Source organism: Scyliorhinus torazame, chromosome 5, assembly GCF_047496885.1.
Source record: "Scyliorhinus torazame isolate Kashiwa2021f chromosome 5, sScyTor2.1, whole genome shotgun sequence".
NCBI lineage: Eukaryota > Metazoa > Chordata > Chondrichthyes > Carcharhiniformes > Scyliorhinidae > Scyliorhinus > Scyliorhinus torazame.
This window is the reverse complement of record NC_092711.1, coordinates 183,764,405-183,783,947: the sequence shown is the minus strand read 5'-3', so window position 1 is coordinate 183,783,947 and position 19,543 is coordinate 183,764,405. Positions and strand designations below refer to the sequence as shown.

At 48.3% G+C, this 19,543-nt stretch overlaps 1 protein-coding gene and 1 non-coding gene across 7 annotated transcripts in view; both read right to left on the bottom strand.

Annotated features, from left to right (window-relative positions):
* Nucleotides 1–5,327: 5,327 nt before the first annotated feature.
* trnae-cuc (transfer RNA glutamic acid (anticodon CUC)) lies at nucleotides 5,328–5,399 on the bottom strand. Its single transcript has one exon. It is a non-coding gene; the product is annotated as a tRNA-Glu (tRNA).
* A 9,802-nt stretch (nucleotides 5,400–15,201) lies between these two features.
* LOC140420791 (uncharacterized) overlaps nucleotides 15,202–19,543 on the bottom strand; it is a 154,077-nt gene continuing 149,735 nt past the window's right edge. For all 6 annotated transcript variants that reach the window (XR_011946567.1, XR_011946564.1, XR_011946565.1 and 3 more), the window contains one exon: nucleotides 15,202–16,644. The gene's annotated coding sequence lies outside the window, so the exon portion shown is untranslated. The remainder of the gene's footprint in view (nucleotides 16,645–19,543) is intronic.

The following is a 19,543-nucleotide window of genomic DNA, read 5'->3' as shown; positions in this document are numbered from 1 at the left end:
TTTTCTGCTGCTTTTGGTGTGACATATCGAATGGCACACATGTTGCCTTACTTCCTCTGTTTTCCTACATTTTCGGCTCACACGAGCGATGTCTGATTTGGTGTGAACAATTTACTCACCGTGGGTCGTTGGTCTCGGGTATGATTCTCTGTCTGTTTTAATGTAGAGCGTGTGAGAGGTCCAGGGATCAATCCTGGCCGAGCTCATACCTGTTTTTTCCATGTTGTCCAAGATGCAGGTTAAGTTCATTTCTCTGCCGTTCATACGGCGGAATTGGTTAACATGGGGTTTGCATTCAGAGCAGGAGTCCACGCCACAGGGAATCCATCAACACAACACACTGGCAACAAAATCACAACATTCCGGGAGGCGACAGTGCGCGCGGATGTTCACCTTAACCCGAGGAACCAATTCAGAGGACCCCGTGCATTTGGGGTCAGACAGCTGGCTGTGTGTGTATTCTTATTCATCCGTGGGTTGTCGACATCTATCCCACTCTCACTTTCTATTTGACTCTGTATAGCTCACTCGGTCTCTTCCTCTCTCACAGTCTCTCCTTCTGTGGCTCTATCGAATTTCCCACTTTTCCTTTTTATTCCCTCTATTCTCTCGCTGTCCGTGGCTAAACAATCTTAGCCAGCTTAACCAAACCAGAGTTGATTCCTGAGATGAGGCAGCTGTCCTGGCTCGAGAGACTCACTGCGATAAGTCTGATCACTTTGTAATTTAGAAAAATGGGAGGTGATAAGTTCGAGAGCACTCTATTTCGCAGAGGGTTTCACAGTGGAAATGCTGAGTGGGTATTTCCCCTCATCAGACCCGCCCCATCCAAACCCTCCCCCCTTCCCCGCCCTCTCTGGCTGGGTGTCTGGAATTGGGGTCAAATCTTCCTGTTGACGTGGAAGCCATTAAGACAAGGGTAGGGAGACATCTATTTCCTCAACGAAACGCTTGGGAATAGAATAGAATGAAATAGAATATCTACAGTGCGGGAGGAGGCCATTCGGTCAATGATAAAATCTGAGCCATTGTCACTTGACTTTACCTTGCACCATGATCTCTATGATCAGCACATTACAGCCAAGCACTGACCTCTTTCTGTCTCCAGTTTTGCCCAGGTGAGTATTACAGCTCAGATGTGAAACGACAAATTTCCGTCCTGATCGTTTTCGACCAAGAAGGACGGCAGGTTTGGTCGGATGGAATAAAACTTCATTCCCTGGCCGGGAATCGAACCCGGGCCAGTGAATCCTAACCACTAGAACACCAGAGAAGCTGATCACGTGCGCTTTAGTATTGCTCAGCCACCATCTCTTCGTATGAGAAGCCCTCCTCATGAACCTGATTTACTTCAAAATTATCTTTGAGGAAAGAGCGGACAGGGTGGGCCCCATTTCTTTGGAACCGAGGAGGCTAATGGGATATTGAAGTGATGTTTAGAACATGGTGAAGGACTGAGATGGAGTGGCTTGGAAGGAGCTATTTCCATAAGCGCTGAATTAAGTAATTAGGGACATAGATTTAGAAATAAAGGAATCCTCACATTTATATAGCGCTTGTCACCACCACCGCAATCCCAAAATGCTTCCCCGACAATGAAGTCACTTTGACGTGGATTCACTGTTGTAATGTGGGAAGCTTAGGAACACTCACAAACAGCAACATCGCAGTGAGCAGAGAATCTGTTCTTCTGATATTGATGGAATGATAAATATTGGACAGGACACAGGACCCTGTTCTCTGTGAAAACAGTGACAAGCATGAGGGTAGCCAGGAAAGAGTTGGCCCACTAAAGGAAAGGCAAGGGATTCTATATGTGGAGCCAGAGGAAATGGGCGAGGTACTAAATGAATACTTTGCATCAGTATTCACCAAAGAGAAGGAATTGATGGATGTTGAATCTGGAGAAGGGTGTGTAGGCTGATCACATTGAGATCCAAAAAGACGAGGTGTTGGGCGTCTTGAAAAATATTAAGGTAGACAAGTCCCCAGGGCTTGATGGGATCTACCCTAGAATACTGAAGGAGGCTAGAGAGGAAATTGCTGAGGCCTTGATAGAAATCTTTGGATCCTCACTGTCTTCAGGTGATGTCCCGGCGGACTGGAGAATAGCCGATGTTGTTCCTTTGTTTAAGAAGGGTAGCAAGGATAATCCAGGGAACTACAGGGCGGTGAGCCTTGCGTCAGTGGTAGGGAAATTACTGGAGAGAATTCTTCGAGACAGGATCTACTCCCATTTGGAAGCAAATGGATGTATTAGTCAGAGGCAGCATTGTTTTGTGAAGGGGAGATTGTGTCTCACTAACTTGATAGAGATTTTCGATGAGGTCACAAAGATGATTGATGCAGGTAGGGCGGTGGATGTTGTCTATATGAACTTCAGTAAGGCCTTTGACAAGGTCCCTCATTGTGGACTGGTACAAAATGTAAAATCACGCAGGATCAGGGGTGAGCTGGCAAGGTGGATACACAACTCGCTAGGTCATAGAAGGCAGAGATTAGCAATGGAAGGGTGCTTTTCTAATTGGAGGGCTATGACTAGTGGTGTTCCGCAGGGATCAGTGCTGGGACCTTTGTTGTTCGTAGTATATATAAATGATTTGGAGGAAAATGTAACTGGACTGATTAGCAAGTTTGCAGATGGCACAAAGGTTGGTGGAATTGCAGATAGCGATGAGGACTGTCAGAGGATATAGCCGGATTTAGATCGTTTGGAGACTTGGGCGTAGAGATGGCAGATGGAGTTTAATCCGGAGAAATGTGAGGTAATGCATTTTGGAAAGTCTAATGCAGGTAAGGAATATACAGTGAATGGTAGAACCCTCAAGAGTATTGAAAGTCAGAGAGATCTAGGTGTACAGGTCCACAGGTCACTGAAAGGGGCAACACAGGTGGAGATGGTAATCAAGAAGGCATACGGCATGCTTGCCTTCATTGGCCGGGGCATTGAGTATAAGAATTGGCAAGTCATGTTGCAGCTGTATAGAAGCTTAGTTAGGCCACACTTGGAGTATAGTGTTCAATTCTGGTTGCCTCACTACCAGAAGGATGTGGAGGCTTTAGAGAGGGTGCAGAAGAGATTTACCAAGATGTTGCCTGGTATGGAGGGCATTAGCTATGAGGAGCGGTTGAATAATCTTGGTTTCTTCTCACTGGAACAACGGAATTTGTGGGGCAACCTGATAGAGGTCTACAAAATTATGAGGGGCACAGACAGAGTGAATAGTCAGAGGCTTTTCCCCAGGGTGGAAGGGTCAATTACTAGGGGGCATAGGTTTAAGGTGCGAGGGGCAAAGTTTAGAGGAGATGTACGAGGCAGGTATTTTACACACAGGGTAGTGGGTGCCTGGAACCTGCTGCCGGAAGAGCTGGTGGAAGCAGGGACGATAGTGACGTTTAAGGGGCATCTTGACAATTACATGAATAGGATGGGAATGGAGAGATACGGACCCAGGAACTGTAGAAGATTTTAGTTTAGTCGGGCAGCATGGTCGGCACGGGCTTGGAGGGCCGAAGGGCCTGTTCCTGTGCTGTACTTTTCTTTGTTCTTTATGTGCTCTTCAACATCCAACTGACTGTCCAGCGGGGACCTGAGTTGAAAACATCAAAGAAAGGGCAGCGCGTCCACCAGTGCAGTGCTCTCGCTGTGTTCTGTGGGAGTGTTAATCTCGATTGCTGTGCTCAAAGTCTTAGTAATGCGATGGTGCCTCATAACCTTCCAAAATAGAAACTGTTACCAAGAGGAGTAGAAACAAGTCAATTGTGGAGAATCAATGGAATGATTAGACTGGAGTTGGAGAGTTACTTACCTCACCTCGAGTCTGGAGTGCGAAAATCACTTCCTGAGCTGGAACACATGCTGTCTGACTTCCTGTGTTTTCCAGCATTTTCGCCTTTCACAAGCGACTCCTGATAGGCTTTGAACTTCTAGTTCACCGGTGGTTCGTTGATGTAGGCGTCTGATTCTGTCTTCGGATGTTATAATGGAGAGCTTGCAAGTGTTCAGGGGATCAAATCCCGGACGAACACACGCCTCTTTTTCCACTTGTCCATGATGAAAGTTAAGCTCCTTTCTCTCCTGCATACGGCGGAATTGGTTTACATGGCGGTTGCTTTCAGAGCAGACCACACCGCAGGGAATCTATCAACACAACACCACCATGACCCCAATGACGAATTCAGATCACCCCGTGCATTGTGGTTCAGACAGCTGGCTGTGTGTGTATTCTTAATCATTCGTGGGTTGTGCACGTCTATTTGTCTCTGTATACCTCCTTCAGTCTCTTTCTCTCTCACAGTCACTGTTTCTGTGACTCTATCTAGTTTCCACCTTTCCTCTTTATTCCCTCTATTCTCTAGCCGCCCGTGGCTAAGCAATGTTAGCCAGTCTAACCAAACCAGGGTTGATTCCTCAGATGAGACAGTTGTCCTGACAGGAGAGATTCGCTACGATGAATTTCGGAGGGAGTTTCACAGTGCAAATGCTGAGAGGGCGTTTCCCCCCCGTCCGCTCCCCGCGCCTGGAGTGTCTAGAATTGGGCTCACATTCTCCGGATGATGTGTCAGCCATTTAGGATTCAGGTGAGGAGACATCTATTTCCTCACCGAATTACTTGAGAATAGAAAATAGTAATATAGAATTACTACAGTGCAGAAGGAGGCCATTCGGCCCACCGAATCTGCACCGACCTGCAAATGAGCACTTGGCCCATACACAGATCCGCCCATGGTCCCACAACTTCACGAGGTGAACTGCACAGTCCTGCTCACGAAGGAACAAAATATCTTGTTAATAGGCCAAAACGGCATATCTCTGGACTGTGGGAGGAACACGCAGCACCCAGATGAAACCCAAGCAGACACGGGGAGAACGTGCAAACTTCGCACAGACAGTGGCCCGTGCCGGGATTGAAACCGAGGGGCGCTGTGAGGCAGCAGTGCTAACCACAGTGCCAGCGGCACGCAGGGAGGTCTGATGATCCTCAATCGATGAGGAGATTCAACGCTGAGATGGAGAGATTTTTGGAAGCTAAGGGAATGGGGCGCAATCAGGATCTTGAGTGAAACTGGGTTTTCAGCTGAAATATTTGTTTCTGTGCAGATGGTAAAATCTGAGCCATTACCACCTTGTACCATGATCTCGATGAGCAGCGCTTTGCAGCCGATCACTGCCCTTCGCAGCCGATCACTGCCCTTCGCTTTCTGACTCCGTCTTGGCTCGCGTCCTGCTGCACATGTGAATGTTGCAGCTCAGATGCGAAAGCAGGAATCTGTGCTGTTTTCGACCAGGAAGTAAGACAGGATTGGTCGAAAAGAAACAGCTTCTATTCCCTGACCGGGAATCGAACCCAGGCTGCGGCGATGAGAGCACCGAATCCTAACCACTAGACCACCAGGGAAGCTAACCTCCCACGTTTCAGCATTGTCCTGGATTGCTGATTTTCTGCTGGTATCGATGTGACAGATCAAATGGCACACATGCTGCCTGATTTCCTGTGCTTTCTTGCATTTTCGCCTTGTACGAGCGATGTCTGATTTGGTTTGATCAACTTACTCACCGTGGGTCCTTGGTCTAGGGTATGATTCTCTCCTTCTTTGTTTTAATGGCGAGCGTGTGAGAGGTCCAGGGATCAATCCTGGCCGAGCTCCTTCCTGTTTTTTCCATGTTGTCCAAGATGCAGGTTAAATGCATTTCTCTGCCGTTCATTCTGCGGGAATTGGTTACCATGGGGTTTGCTTTCAGAGCAGGAGCCCACGCCACAGGGAATCCATCAACACAACAGACTGGCAACAAAATAACAAGGCAAGAGACAGAGGGAATTTACCCCCGAAGATGTCGCAGGCCACCATTTTGCTCATTCTGAAATAGGATAAGGACCCGGAGGACTGTGGGCCATACAGGCCGATCTCTGATTAACGTAGATGCCAAGTTACTGGCCAAGATTTTGGTGACCAGAATTGAGGATTGTGTACCGGATGTAATTGTGGAGGACCAAACCGGGTTTGTAAAGGGGAGGCAGGTGGTGGCCAACATAAGAAGGCTGCTCAACGTGATTATGATGCTCCTGGAGAGTAGGGAGGATGGATGCTGAAAAAGCTTTTGACCGGATCGAGTGGGCTTATCTGTGGGAGGTATTAGGATGGTTTGGGTTCGGGGGGGGGTTCATCGACTGGGTTAGGCTATTGTATCAGGACCCGGAGGTGCGTGTAAGGAAAAACAGGACGACATCAGACTACTTTCGACTGCACCGTGGGACAAGACAGGGCTACCCTCGCTCCCCACTGCTGTTTGTGCTGGCCATGGAGCTGCTGGAAATTGCACTGAGAGCTTCTAGGGGCTGGAACGGGCTGGCCCGTAGGGGACTGGAGCATAGAGTCTTGTTACATGCGGATGATCTGCTGTTATATGTATCGGACCCAATGGTGGGGATGAACGGTATTATGGCAACCTGAGGGAATTTGGCCGGTTCTCCGGATACAAACTGAACATGGCTAAGAACGAGTTGTTTGTAATTCAGGTGAGGGTCAGGAGAGTAGGCTGAAGGGGTTGCCGTTCAGGCTAGTGGGGGAGAGTTTCCGATATTTGGGGATTCAGGTGGCACGGGACTGGGGCAGGTTGAATAAGCTCAACCTGTCCCAAATGGTGGAATGAGTGAGGGATGAGGTCCGGAGGTGGGATGCACTCCTGCTGTCATTGGCGGGGAGGGTGCAGACTGTTAAGATGACGATTCACCCGCGGTTCTTGTTTGTTTTTCAGTGTCTCCCCATCTTTATCCCGCAGTCCTTCTTTAAGAGGCTGAATAAAATTATTCTGGGATTTGAATGGACAGGGAAGTCCCCGTGGGTGAAGAGGGTGATGTTTGAAAGGAACAGAGGAGAAGGGGGGCTGGCATTGCCGAACTTCAGCAACTATTGCTGGGTGGCCAACATAGCAATGATAAGGAAATGGATGGTGGGTGCGGTGCTGGTTTGGGAGCGGATGGAGGCTTCTTCATTCAGGGGCACTAGCTAAGCAGCCCTGGTCATGGTGCCTCTGCCACTTTCGCCGGCACGGTACTCCACCAGCCCGATAGTGGTGGTGGCTCTACGGACCTGGGGCCAGTGGAGGAGGCATGTAGGGGAGGTAAGAGCATTGGTGTGGACCCCAATATGCGGCAACCACCGATTTACCCCGGGGAACATGGACGGGGGGTATCGACTGTGGAGGAGGGCGGGAATTGTGAGGATGGGGGATCTGTTCCTGGAAGGGAGCTTTCCGAGCATGAGGGCACTGGAGGAGAAGCTTGGGCTGATGAGAGGGAACTACTTTAGAGACTTGCAGGTGAGCGATTCTATACGCAGATAGCTGCCGTCCTTCCCACGTCTCCCACCAAAGGGGAGGCAGGACAGGGTAGTTTCTAGGGGAAAGGTGGGAGAGGGTAGAGTTTCAGACGTGTACAAGGAGCTAATGAGAGCTGAGGATACGCAGACCGAGGACCTGAAGCTTAGGTAGGAGGAGGAGCTCTGGGGGGGGGGGGGGGGGGCGGGGGGGGGGGGGGGAGCTGGAGGACGGTATTTGGGCAGAAGCCCTGAGCAGACTAAACGTGAACGCAGCATGCGCCAGGCTCAACCTGATCCAGTTTAAGGTTGTGCACCGGGCCCACATGAGGGTGGCCCGGATGAGCAGATTCTTCGGGCTGGAGGAGAAGTGTGCTAGATGCGCCGGAGGGTCGGCTAACCATGAACACATGTTCTGGTTGTGCCCTCAACTCGGCGGGTATTGGCAGGGATTTGCAGATGTTATGGCCCGGGTGTTGAAAACTGGTGTGGTAATGAGCCCGGATGTGGCAATCTTTGGGGTTTCGGAGGACCCAGGAGCCCAGGAAGAAAGGGAGGCTGATGTTCTGGCCTTTGTTACCCTGGTAGCCCGGCGACGAATACTGTTACTATGGAGGGACTCAAAGCCCCCGAGGACTGAAGTATCGCTATCGGACATGGCGAGCTTTCTTGGCCTAGAGAAAGTCAAGTTCGCCTTGAGAGGTTCAATGGCTGCCCGAAGTTGGCAGCCATTTATTGACTTCTTCGCCGAGGAGTAAGCGTCAGCGAGGATAGAGTAGAGTATGGGGATATTGAGGCAGGTCCGTGTGTGAACATTATGGTTTGCATTATGTTTCATGTGTAATTTGTGTCTTGACTTCTTTTTTTGTTTGTACCGTACAATGTCATTTTTTCTATATGCCTAAAATACCTCAATAAAATTGTTTGTTAAAAAAAAGGAATGAAATAGAATATCTACAGTGCGGGAGGAGGACATTTGGCCCATCGGCTCTGCACCGACCTTTCAAATGAGCACTTGACTCATAAACAGATTCCCCCATATTCCCAATAACACCATAATGTGAGCTACACAACTCTGGACGCGAAAGGGCAATGTACCAGGGCAATTCACCAAACGTGCATCTCTCTGGACTGTGAGAGGAACTCGCAGCAGCCAGAGGAAACCCACGTAGACACGGGGGAAACGTGCAAACCCTACGTAGACAATGACCTAAGCCGGGGGTGCTGTGAGGCAGCAATACTAACCACTGTGCCACCCACAGGTCTGAGGAACCTCAGTCGATGAGGAGATTGAACGCTGAGAGGGAGAGATTTTTGGACATGAATGGAATGCGGGCGCTATCGGGTGCGGGAAGAAACTGGGTTTGATGCTGAAATATTTGTTTCGGTGTAAATGGTAAAATCTGAGCCATTACCACTTGCCTTTACCTTGCACCATTCTGTCTATGATCAGAACTTTACAGCCCAGCACTGTCCTTCTCTTCCTATCTCCAGCTTTGCTTTCGAGCTGCTGTACAGATGCAAAATGACAAAATTCCCTCCTGTGACCCTCAGCTGTTTTCGGCCAGGAAGGAAAGCAGGATTAGTTGAAAGGAACACAAGTTCATTTCCAGGCCGGGAATCGAATCCGGGCCACGGCAGTGAGAGCGCCAAATTCTAACCACGAGACCATCAGGAACGCTGACCGCCAATGCTGTAGTATAGATTGCCCACGTTCTCTTCGCATGAGAAGCCCTTCTCAAAAACATGATTCATTTCAGCATTCGATGGGAGGAAAGATCGGACAGGGTGGGCCCCTTTTCCTTGGAGCACAGGAGGCGAAGAAGAGATTAAATTGATGTTTAGACCACGATGAAGGGCAGAGATAGAGTGGCTTGGAAGAATTTATTTCCGTCAGCACAAATATCAATAATTAGGTGCATAGATTTAGAAATAAAGAAACCCTCACATGTATATGGCGCCTGTCACTACCACCGCAATCTCAAAGTGCTTCCCAGACAATGAAGTCCCTTTGAAGTGGATTCACTGTTGTAATGTGGGAAGCTTAGCAACACTCACAAACAGTAACATCGCAGTGAGCAGAGAATCTGTTCTCCTGATGTTGATTGAGTGACAAATATTGGACAGGACACAGGACCCTGTTCTCTGTGGCATGTGCTCTTCAATATCTAACTGAAAGTCCAGAGGGGACCTGAGTTGAAAACCTCCGTCCGCCAGTGAGCGTAGTGCTCCATTTGCTGCAGTGCTCTGTGGGAGTGTGAAACTCAATTGCAGTCTTAGTAATGGGATGGTGCCTCTTAACCTTCCAAAATAGAAAGTATTACCAAGAGGAATACAAATAAGTCAATTGACGAGAATTAATGGAATAATTAGAGTGGAGTTGGGGAGTTACTTAACTCACCTCGAGTCTGGAGTGCGAAAATCACTGCCTGAGCTGGTCAGAGAGGCACAAACACCCATTGGATAAAATAAAAGAACACCTGGACAGACAGTTCATATTCCGGAACCTACAGAGCTATAGAGACACAGATAGAATGTGGTATTGGACTGAAATGCTGATTTTCTGCTGGTATCGATATGACGAATCGAATAGCACACATGCTGTGTGACTTCCTGTGTTTTCCAGCATTTTCCCCTTTCACGAGCGACGTCTGATAGGCTTTGACCTTTTAGTTCACCGGTGGTTCGTTGATGTAGGCGTATAATTCTGTCTTCTATAGTTGTTACAATGGGAAGCTTGCAAGAGTTCAAATCCCGGGCGAACTCACGCCTCTTTTCCCATGTTGTCCAAGATAAATGTGAAGTTCATTCCTCTCGTGCATCCGGCGGGATTGGTTTACATGGGGCTTGATTTCAGAGCAGGAGCCCGCACCGCAGGAAATCCATCAATACCACACCCCAATGACCAATTCAGATGACCCCTGTTCAGATGACTCTCTGTTTCTATTCATCTCTGCACTTCTGTTTAGCACAGGGCTAAATGGCTGGCTTTGAAAGCAGACCAAGGCAGGCTAGCAGCATGGTTCAATTCCCGTAGCAGCCTCCCCAAACAGGCGCCAGAATGTGGCGACTAGGGGCCACAGTAATTTCATTTGAAGCCTACTTGTGACAATAAGTGATTTTCATTTCATTTCTCCTTCCGTTTCTTTCTCCCTCAGTCTCTCTTTCTGTGACTTTATCTAGTTTTCCACTTTTTTGCTTTATTCCCTCTATTTTCTCACTGCCCGTGCCTCACCGATGTTAGCCAGTTTAATCAAACCAGGGTTGATTCCTGAGATGAGACAGTTGTCCTGACAGGAGAGATTCGCTACGATGATTTTCGGAGAGTGCTCCACAGTGCAAATGCTGAGAGGGCGTTTCCCCCCGTCGTACCTGCCCCTCCCCCAACTGGAGAGACTAGAATTGGCCTCACATTCTCCGGATGATGTGTCAGCCATTTAGGTTTGAGGTGAGGAGACATTCATTTCCCGTTGCTTGTCATTTTATATTTCCTTTTCTTTTATCCCCTTCCCCTCCCCCCACATCTACATCTGTCAGAGTTTACCCGCTGATGTTTGTTTCGCTACTGTTTGGCCTTTCGCACATTTTGTTCTCTCAGGGTACTGCCATTAGCGCTCTTTCCCTTGGTTTCTGTGTCTATGACTCATCTTTCATTCTGTCAATCTACAGTATAAATATTTCCCACATTCGCTGTCTTTTAGCTTTGACAAACGGCAATCTGGACGTGAAACGTTGGCTCTTTTCTCTCCCGACAGATGTTGATGACTTGCTCAGATTTTCCAGCATTTTCTGTTTGGTTTCTATCTCAATCCTTCATCATGTTAGAAACATGAATTCAATCTCCCCTTGGCCTCCTCTGTTCTATAGAAAACATACCTATCCCATTTTTACTCGCACCTAATTTTGAAGTCAGCCAGACTCATGAACAGGCCGTCGCAAGCAAAAGGATCCAGGGTAAACCATAATGAAGCACTGTCAATCGGTGGTCTAGTAGTGAGGATTCGGCGCTTTCATCACCGCTGCCTGGGTTCGATTCCCGGTCATGGAAGGAACTTTGATTCCTTTCGATCTATCCTGCCTTCCTGGTTGAAAGCAGCTCAGAATCACAGGAGCGAGATTTCTACTTTCCACACGAGCTGAGATAGCTACATATGCAGCACGTCGAGAGCAAAGACGAACGCAGAAAGAGGAGGACAGTGATAGGCTGCAAAGCGCTGATTATAGAGATCATGGTACAAGGTAAAGTCAGGTGGTAATGGCTCAGATTTTACCATTTAGACCGAAACAAATATTTCAGCCTCACACCCGATCCCGATAGCGCCGCATTCTCGTACTGTCTAAAAACCTCTCCATCTCAGCGTTCAATCTCCTTATCGCCTGAGGTCCACAGACCTCTGGGCGGCATCGTGGCACAGTAGTTAGCACTGCTGCCTCACGTCTCACATCGCCCGCCGCATGTAGAACTTGTACGTTCTCCCCGTGCGTACGCCGGTTTCCATTGTGTGCGGTTTCATTCCACAGTCCAAAGTTATGCAGGTTTGGTGGGTGACCATAATATCCCTTACTGCCCAGGGCTGTGCAGCTTACGATATGGGAATATTGGGGAACTGTGTATGGGTCAAATGCTCCTTTCAAAGGGTGGTGCCGACTGGAATGGCCGAACCGCTTCCTTCTGCACTATTCTATTCCCAAGTCTTTCAGCGAGGTAATAAATGTCTCCTCACCTTTGTCCTAAATGGCTGACACGTCATCCGGCGAATGTGAGCCCAATTCTAGATACTCCAGCCAGAGGGGGGGGGGGGGGGGGGGGGCGGGGGGGGGGGGGCGGTCTGATGAAGGGCGAAACACTCAGCATTTCCACTGTGAAACATTGAGGCTTCTCGATCAGATCACCTCCCATTTTTCTCAATTTCAAAGTGATCAGACTCATCGCAGTGAATCCCTCCAGCCATGACAACTGCCTCATCTCAGGAATCAACCCTGGTTTGGTTAAACTGGCTAACATCGGTTATCCACGGACAGTCAGAGAATAGAAGGAATAAAGAGGAAAAGTGGAAAACTCGATTGAGCCACAAAAAGAGAGACTGTGAGGGAGAAGGGGACTGAGGGAGATATACAGAGTGAAATAAAAAGAGAGAGTGGGATAGATGTCGACAACCCACTGATAAATAGGAATTCACACACAGCCAGCTGTCTGAACCCAAATGCACGGGGTCCTCTGAATTAGTCATTCAGTTTAAGGTGAACATCCGCGCGCATTGTCGCCTCCCAGAATGTTGTGATTTTGTTGCCAGTCTGTTGTGTTGATGGATTGCCTGTGGCGTGGACTCCTGCTCTGAAATTAAACCCCACGTAAACCAATTCCGCCGCATGAACTGCAGAGAAATGAATTTAAACTGCATCTTGGTCACCATGGGAAAACAGGCATGAGCTCGGCCAGGATTTGATCCCGGGACCTCTCACAAGCTCGCCATCTTAATACCCAAAGAGAGATGCATACCCTGGACCAACGACCCACGGTGAGTAAATTGTTCAAACCAAATCTGGCATCGCTCGTGTAAGGCGAAAATGCTGGAAATCAAGGGAAGTCAGGCAGCATGTGTGCCATTCGATCCGTAACATCGATACCAGCAAAAAACAGCAATTCAGGACAATGCTAAAACGTAATCTATTAGCTTCCCTGGTCGTCTAGTGGTTAGGATTCGGCGCTCTCACCGCCGCGGCCCGGGTTCGATTCCTTGTCAGGGAATGAATGTTTATTCTTTATGACCAATCTTGCCTTCCTTCCTGGTCGAAAACAGTGCAGAATCATAGGTGGCAGATTTCTGCTTTCGCATCTGAACTGCAACTGTCACATGTGCAGCAGGTCGCGAGCCATGACGGAGGCAGAAAGCGAAGGGCAGTGAAATGCTGCAAAGTGCTGATCATAGAGATCATGGTCCAAGGTGTTAATGGCTCAGATTTTACCATTTACACAGAAACAAATATTTCAGCCGCAACCCAGTTTCATACCAATTCGATAACGCCCCATTCCCTTGGCGTCCAAAAATCTCTCCATCTCAGCGTTCAATCTCCTCATCGATTGAGTTTCCTCAGACCTACCTGCGTGCCGGTGGCACTGTGGTTAGCACTGCTGCCTCACAGCGCGCGCCGGTTTCAATTCCGGCTTGGGCCGCTGTCTGTGCGGAGTCTGCACGTTCTCCCCGTGTTTGCTTGGGTTTCCTCTGGGTGCTGCGGTTTCCTCCCACAGTCCAGAGATATGCAGTTTTGGTCGATTACCTTGAATATTGTCCCTTAGTGTCCAGGGTTGTGCATTTTGCCTCATGAGGTTGCGGCAATATGGGGGGATCTGTGTATGGGCCAAGTGCTCATTTGCAGGTCGGTGCAGACTCGGTGGGCCAAATTCTATATTACTATTTTCTATTCCCAAACCTTTAGCTGAGGAAGATCAGTGTCCTGAATGCGCACAGACCGAAGATGCTCAGCAAAGCGATCATCAAGTCTGCGTTTGTTCTATCCGAGGAGACCACATTGGGAGAAGCGAATACAATTAGACCAAATGGAAAGAATCAAAGAATTTACAGTGCAGAAGGAGGCCATTCAGCCCATCGAGTCTGCACCGTCTCTTGGAAAGAGCACCCTACCCAAGCCCATGCCTCCACCCTATCGCCGTAACCCCATGACACCACCTCACCTTTTGTTTTTGGACACTAAGGGCAATTTATCACGGCCAATCCACCTAACCTGCACATCTTTAGACTGTGGGAGAAACCGGAGCACCCGGAGCAAACCCACGCAGTCACGGGGAGAACGTGCAGACACTGCACAGACAGTGACCCAAGCCAAGAATGAAACCTGAGACCCTGGAGCTATGAAGCAACTGTTCTACCCACTGTGTTACCTTATCACCCCAAAAGAGGTACAAGTGAAACGTTGCCTAACCTGGAATGAGTGTTTGGAGCCTGGGATGTTAAGGATTGAGATAGAATGGCTCGGAAGGAGCTTTTTCAGCCAGCACGTAAATCAACAATTCTGGCCAAAAATTTAGAAATAAAGAAATCCTCACAGTTATTTGGCACCTGTCAGCACCACGGCAATACCAAAGTGCTTCCCCGACAATGAAGTCACTTTGAAGTGGATTCACTGTTGTAATGTGGGAAGCTTAGCAACACTCACAAACAGCAACATCGCAATGAGCAGAGAATCTGTTGTTCTGATGTTGATAGAGTGATAAATATTGGACAGGACACAGGACCCTGTTCTCTGTGAAAACAGTGACATGTGCTCTTCAACAACCCACTTACAGTCCAGAGGGGACCTGGGTTGAAAACCTCAAACAAAGGACAGCACGTCCGCCAGTGCAGTGCTCTCGCAATGTTTTGTGGGAGTGTTCATCTAGATTGCTGTGTTCAAAGTCTTAGTAATGGGATGGTGCCTCTTAACCTTCCAAAATAGAAAGTGTCACCAAGAGGGAAAAAAAAGCCAATTCAACGAAACTATTAGAATGATTAGAGTGGAGTTGTGGAGTTATTTACCTCACCTCGAGTCTGGGATATGGAAATCATAGCCTGGACTGGTAGGATCAGCACAAACACCCATTGGATAAAAGAAAAGAACACTTGGACAAACAGATGATGTTCCGGGACCTACATAGCTATAGAGAAACAGGCATTGGACTGGATTGCTGATTTTCTGCTGGTATCGAGATGATGGTTCGAATGTGTTTCTAATTGTGTTTCTCTTAATTTGGCACTGAAGATGGCGGCCAATATGGTCGCCTTCCTTAATTCTAATTACGTTTTGCTCTAGAGTCGCCAGGTATCTTTCAATACCGCCACAAGGTTCAAAACCAAATACTGATCAAAGACTCGATACACCAGTTAGTAAGTTCAAATTCATTGCTCATTTATTTGCACACACAGTCAAATATACTCATGCATAAAACTCTACAAACTAAACTATCACTACTGCTAAAGCCTATACTTAGCATCGGGCGCCCACTCAGTCAGAGGAACAATGGCCGTTGTTCGGTTCTGAGGCTGCTGGGATCGAATTGGTATGGGATAACAGCTAGGAGTGTCTGTCTCATAGCAGGCGCTGACCTTGGACTTACTTGTTCTGATGTTGCTGTTGGGCAGGTCTCTCCTTGGTGAGAGCCGTAGCCACAAGAGAGCGATTCTCTCTTGGGGGATTCTTCTTATATCCAAAAGGGGCTTTGCGTGCTTTTGGGCGGGCCTTAAACTTGGCCCCAATTAATTGGGCCGTTTCCCAATCGTTCCTATCGATTTCCTCCAATAGAGGGGTAGGTGCCCTGATTGCTGGGCGTGTCCTGCTGTGCTCTGGTCTCCTCTGTTGCCGGGGTGTCTGTCTTGGTATTGTTTAATTAAATGTTACCCTTTTGTCCCCGGAGATGGCTCATTAGTATGGTAATGGTTTTGCAGTATCGGTCATGTCTGGGAGCTACGGCTCCAATCAACAGACAAACCCTGCACCTGCTTGCCTTCTCAGAATTGTCCATTTTCCCTGCCATCTTTGCAAAGTGTCCATTTTGTAATCGGGAAGTGGCCATGCCAGATGGCTACTCTCCCTCCTTGTTATCCTGAATGCGAAGCGTGAAGTTCACGGGCTCTACACTGCCCTATCCTATGAAATGCAATTCTTTACCTAAAATCATTTTACTTACATACATCAGTATAAAACTCTACGGGGCACTATGACATTCAGGAATTCATTCTAACTTTCCTCAATAAACTATCCTCACTCAAACAATCAAAAATAATCTACAACGCTTTAAATGTACAAATAGCAGCAACACAAGTTTCTCTGGCCTGGCAGTCAGGCACAGAGGTTTACATTTCTTTTTTGAACAAAACACACATAAAGAGAAGCGGATGCACTTTAATTCATGTCATGGGGTTCCAGGGTTTGGTGAAGTCCGTAAATAGGGGACCTAAACGTGTATACCGGGGTGCGAGAGCGGTAGGCTCTCCTTCGCCATTTTCTGATTCCATGCGTCTGCACGACGCTGCAAAGTATCACCAGTACTAAGAGGGCTTCTACTATGTAGGATAGTGAATACCAGGTGATAAACTTATCACACCAGGTCGGGGTATCGTTAACTGTCTTAGGGTGAACTAGCTCGAGGTTCTGTGTATGGCAGGGGCGGGAATCATTCACGGCCTGTGTGGTAGGCGTTAGGGGGATAGTGTCCATGCGCAACTGAAGGGATCCCGCTAAGATCCAGGTGAGCAAGATGGAGGTCGTCTTCATTTTTCCGTCTTTCTTATTCTTCTTTTCTTCCTCTGGGGTTCCTGAGGTTCCGGAGTTCTGTGGACACAAGCATAATATCTGTTATTATCTTGCTTAAGATCTCGTATGTCTGTCTGTCTGTCCTTTGTTGCCAATTACCTATTATGATTGGTCACCATCTGTGATTCCCTCATTTTTTTAAATACCAAATATTTGGGACAAGACATCCGAGAAAAATACTGACACAGTGCGAGCTGCCTCGCAGCCTGTGCGATCTACCATCCTAGTGTTTGAGGATGTAAATAGCATACGGAAGCAACCTAAGGGTCGCCAAAAACAAACAAAAGAATTTTGAACTGGAAGTGCCAAAATGTGGTGCGTATGGGCCGCGGCGGGTAAGAAATGGGTGGAATCCCTGGGTAGGACGGTGATCAGTGCCGTTTGCGCTCTACCCAAGCGTAGCTGACCAGAGGGGTGGGTCCTCAGGCAGGGCGGGGACCAGTGCCGTTTCTCCACTGCCTGAGCGACCGGCAAGAATGGGTAAGAATGTGGTCGTCGTGGGGAGCTGCCTCGCATGATCAAATCAGGAGAGTAGCTATGAGTGGTGTCTTACGACAAACTAGTTCCTCTGAACGGTTGTCTGGGGACAAACCTGTTCCATTAATAGTCATTGGGCGTTAAAAGGGTGGTGGCGTGGGGCCATAAAAAACTTTCAAATTTACAAACATCAAATATGTACATTAAACGAACAAACATACAACAAACATGGTGTAGGTTCCATCAGAAAGGACACCGTATCACTTCATCGGTTCCTTTTTTCCATCATCTGAACACCTCATTGATCAGTAGTGAACAGGGTCACAAAGGGATTCGGTTGGTGGGAGTCAGACTCTATGTCATCATCTTCTCCCAGCTGCCATACTGGAGTAGTTTGGCTAAAGCTGCTTGGGATGAATTGGGGTCCATCTCATCATTCTGGATGAGCCTGAACGAATTGTCGCGGTGCCAGAATCGTGTGTCGAGGTTGGAGTTGTTAGGTTGTAATCCGTAATCGTCGGGCGGTGGGTTTGGGGTCAGGGGCTTTAATGTATGTGATTTCGACGGGGTCGCTGGAATCATGCTCGGATTCGCTGGGAGTGGGGCCTGGTGCGGGAGTATAATTATAACGTGGTGTGCTGTGGCTGTCGTCATTGCTGTCGCTATCACTGTCACTGTCGCTGCTGGTTGAAGGAAGGGAAAGGCGGAGTCGTGCCTCTGGGGATGGAGTTGAAGTTGTGTCTGAGGACGGGCTGGACTGGCTGGGGGAGGGTAGGAATACGCCATCTGTGGGCGGGGCGTGCTCATCTGCTGCTGCGAGCAAGATGTGATGTGAATGGTTGTTCTGCGAGCCATAAGCCTTAAGCTGGTTTCTGTGAAACCATCCAGAGTTGCCATTGGGATATGTGATTTTGAGGGGCTTACTTTATCCGAAATGGAGTACGGTCCAGAAAATCTGGGGGAAAGGAATGAACTGGGGTTGTATAGGGAAAGCATCACTTGCTGCCCTACTACAAACTCGGTGGTATGTACCTTTTTGTCGAAACAAGCCTTGCTTTGTTTCTTCCTGGTCCCAAGTCTCACAGCTGCTGCAAGTTGGGCTGCCTTTATATTCTCAAGTAAGTGCTGTACAGCATTTTCATGCATGAGGGCGGTGACTGCGGGGCTGGCCAAATCAAGTCCTAATAGATACTCTGTCCCTTTCATGGGGTGTCCAGTCATGAGGGTGTGGGGGTGTATCCTGTGGACGTGGATACCGTGTTTCTTAGGAACATTAAAGCAAATGGAAGAACTGAATCCCAGGTGCTGTTGTTCTGTTGTACCATTTTCCTGAGGGTGGCTTTTAGAGTTTTGTTCATCCTCTCTACAATGCCGCTTGACTGGGGGTGGTATGCTATGTGAAACTTTTGCCTGATTCCGAAAATTGTGAGGACGTTTTTCATTACTCGTCCTGTAAAATTGGAGCCTTGATCGGACTCTATACTGCGTGGGAGGCCCCATCTTGTAAAGATGTGCTGTGTTAGTATTTTAGCTGTTGTCTTGGCCGTATTAGTTCTCGATGGAAAAGCTTCCTCCCATTTTGTGAAGGTGTTGATGACTAGCAACACATACTTATAACCATTTCTGCAGGGGGGTAGGGGTCCTATGTCATCTATCTGAAAATTCGTCCTGGGGCCATTAACGGGGCGGGTGTGACTAAGCTGAGCCTTTCTTGCACATCTGTCCGGATTGTTCTGGGCACAGATCAAGCAATTTTCGATGTAGTGAGTAACATCGGCTTTTAAATCAGGCCACCAGCAGAGCAGTCTGAGATGGGCTAGGGTGGATTCAATGCCTTGGTGTCCATGATTGTCATGGAACTGACAAATAATCTGGTTCCTCTCCTGGCTGGGAACTACATAAATGCCATCTTTTAAAATCACACCGTCGTGTGTGGTGATTGCATTTTTAAACTTGTCATAAGGGGCTGGGAAGGTTCCTTTTAAAACTTCCCTGAGTTTTTCATCTTCCGTCTGTGCCTTTGCTAGATCCTGAATGTTGGTCTGTGAGACCTGAACCGCGTGTACTGGGGTGCTCTCGGGGAGGGTTCCAAAAGTAGCCATGCTTGGAACCTGCCTTCTCTAGGGCGTCTGCTTTAATGTTACCGGGGGGTGGGGTGGGGGGGGGGGGTGGAAGAACGTTGGCGACTGCGAACCATAATTATGCCATATTTTCTATTTTTGGTTGTCTCTAGGATATGTCGGAGTAATGGGGCTGAGGGTAGGGGCTTTCCGTCTGCGGAAACAAATCCTCTAGTTTCCCACAGTGGTAGGAATTCGGTTAAACTATTACAGACATACAAGCAGTCTGAGTACATGTCTGCTGGGGTCGAGAACGAGTTGGGGTGGTCTACAATACAAGCAGTTGCTGCCAGTTCTGCTGCCTGCGAGCCTAAGTGCCC